The sequence below is a fragment of the Halichoeres trimaculatus genome, unplaced genomic scaffold, assembly GCF_033239565.1.
Source record: "Halichoeres trimaculatus isolate MK-OKI-2021-1 unplaced genomic scaffold, fHalTri1.1 fHalTri1_scaffold_110, whole genome shotgun sequence".
Lineage (NCBI taxonomy): Eukaryota > Metazoa > Chordata > Actinopteri > Labriformes > Labridae > Halichoeres > Halichoeres trimaculatus.
Window position 1 is genome coordinate 10,001 of NW_027437289.1, and position 2,500 is coordinate 12,500.

Sequence of the window (2,500 nt, forward strand, 5' to 3'; positions counted from 1 at the left end):
CCTCCCGGTGGGACGTGCCCGAGCCACCTCATCTGGCTCCTCTCAACGCGGCTCTACTCCGAGCTCCTCCCGGACAGCCGAGCTTCTCCCCCTATCTCGAAAGGGAGAGCCCGGCCACCCTACGGAGGAAGCTCATTTCGGCCGCTTGTAGCCGCGATCTTGTTCTTTCGGTCACTACCCAAAGCTCACGACCATAGGTGAGGGTGGGAACGAAGATCGACCGGTTGCAAAGTCGCGTCAGCCACGACAGACCCACAACATCCAGGGCCCAAAGGAACTCTGGGCGGATCTCATCCACACCCGGGGCCCTGCCACCGAGGAGCTTTTTAAGCACCTCGGCGACTTCGACCCCAGAGATGGAAGAGCCCACCCCATCGTTCCCGAGCCCTGCTTCCTCCAAGGAAGGCGTGTGCCGGTGGGATTGGGGAGGTCTTCGAAGTATTCCTTCCACCGATCCACGACATCCCGAGTCGAGGTCGGCAGCGCACCGTCCCCACTGAACACAGTGTTTCCAGTGCACTGCTCCCCCCTCCTGAGATGCCGGATGGTGGTCCGGAACCTCTTCTAAGCCGTTCGGAAGTCGTTCTCCATGGCCTCGCCGAGCTCCTCCCACGTCCGGGTTTTTTTTTCCTCGGCGACAGGCCGTAGCTGCATTCCGCTTGGCCTGTCGATACCTGTCTGCTGCCTCAGGAGTCCCACACGCCAAAAAGGCCCGATAGGACTCCTTCTTCAGCTGGACGGCATCCCTCACCGCTGGTGTCCACCAGCGGGTTCGGGTGTTGCCGCCCCGACGGGCACCAACCACCTTACGGCCACAGCTCCGATCCCATTCGGACTCAATGTCCCCTACCTCCCCCGGAACACAGTCGAAGCTCTCCCGGAGGTGGGAGTTAAAGCTCTCTCTGACGGGAGATTCCGCCAGACGTTCCCAGCAGACCCTCACGATACGTTTGGGTCTACCAGGTCTGACCGGCATCTTCCCCCACCATCGGAGCCAACTCGCCACCAGGTGGTGATGGGTTGACAGCTCCGCCCCTCTCTTCACCCGAGTGTCCAAGACATGCGGCCGCAAGTCCGATGACACGACTGCAAAGTCGATCGTCGAACTGCGACCTAGGGTGTCCCGGTGCCACGTGCACGTATGGACACCCTTATGCTTGAACATGGTGTTTGTTATGGATAACCTGTGACTCCAAAAAGGGTGGATACTCTGAACTGCTATTTGGACCATAGCCACAAGCAACAGTCAGGATCCGTCCCCCTACCCGAAGGCGGAGGGAGGCTACGCTCTCGTCCACCGGGGTGAACTCCGATGTACAGGCACCGAGCCGGGGGGCGCGATGAGTATCGCCACCCCTGCCCGCCGCCTCTCACCATCGGCAACTACAGAGTGGAAGAGAGTCCGACCCCTCTCGAGAAGGCTGGTTCCGGAGCCCTTGCTGCGCGTCGAGGTGAGGCCGACTATATCTGGCCCAAACTTCTCAACCTCGCGCACCAGCTCAGGCTCCTTCCCCGCCAGAGAGGTGACATTCCACGTCCCTAGAGCTAGCTTCTGCAGCCGAGGATCGGACCGCCAAGGTCCCTGCCTTCGGCTGCCGCCCAACTCACATTGCACCCGACCCCTATGGCCCCTCCTGCGGGTGGTGAGCCCACTGGGAGGGGGTCCCACGTTGCCTCTTCGGCAACGACCCTACCAGGGGCATAAAGCCCCCGACAACTTAGCTCCTAGGATCACTGGGACACGCAAACCCCTCCACCACGATAAGGTGGTAGCTCACGGAGAGAGGGTGATGATCTTAATGATAGTAAAATAAAATGAAAAGAGACCAGAGAGGAAGAAGCGGGAGGTGGGAAGCGGGAGGTGAGGCGGCGGCGGGAGGCAGGAGGGGAAGCGGGAGGTGGGAAGCTGGAGGTGAGGCGGCGGCGGGAAGCGGGAGGAGGGGAAGCTGCGGGAGTCGGGGGGAGAAGCGGCGGAAGGAGAGGGCACGGGGTGGGGGTGGGGTGGGAACGGGAGGGAGAGCAAAAGCTTACGGCACCTGGTATTCCCAGGCGGTCTCCCATCCAAGTACTAACCAGGCCCGACCCTGCTTAGCTTCCGAGATCGGACGAGATCGGGCGTGTTCAGGGTGGTATGGCCGTAAGCGTGGGCCGCCTGCGCCAGCCGGCCATTTACGGAGGGCAGGGGGGGGGCGGCCGGTGGGGGTAGGAGGCAGGGGGTGGTGTCAGGGGGCAGGGAGGTGGGCAGAGGTGGCCCCGGGGGAGCCCCGGGGGAGCACTGAGCCGCACGCCGGCACGGGTCTTCCGCGGCAGGAACCGACGGCTGGCCGGACAGGGTGGGGTGGGGTGGGGGTTAGGGGTGGGGCACCATCCGGAAACCCGCCCGGCAGCCCTGCGTCCTCTCAGCTCCGTCCGGCGTGCCCTGCGCACCCCTGGGCCCCGGGGACACCCCGGGACCAGAGCACCCAAGAGCGGCGGGCTACCGGTACCACCGGGCTGGCCC

The 2,500-nt window shown here is 63.8% G+C and overlaps 1 non-coding gene across 1 annotated transcript; it reads right to left on the reverse strand.

Moving 5' to 3' along the window:
- Positions 1–2,024: 2,024 nt before the first annotated feature.
- On the reverse strand, positions 2,025–2,143 carry LOC141787017 (5S ribosomal RNA). Its single transcript, XR_012597995.1, has one exon. It is a non-coding gene; the product is annotated as a 5S ribosomal RNA (ribosomal RNA).
- Positions 2,144–2,500: the final 357 nt, after the last annotated feature.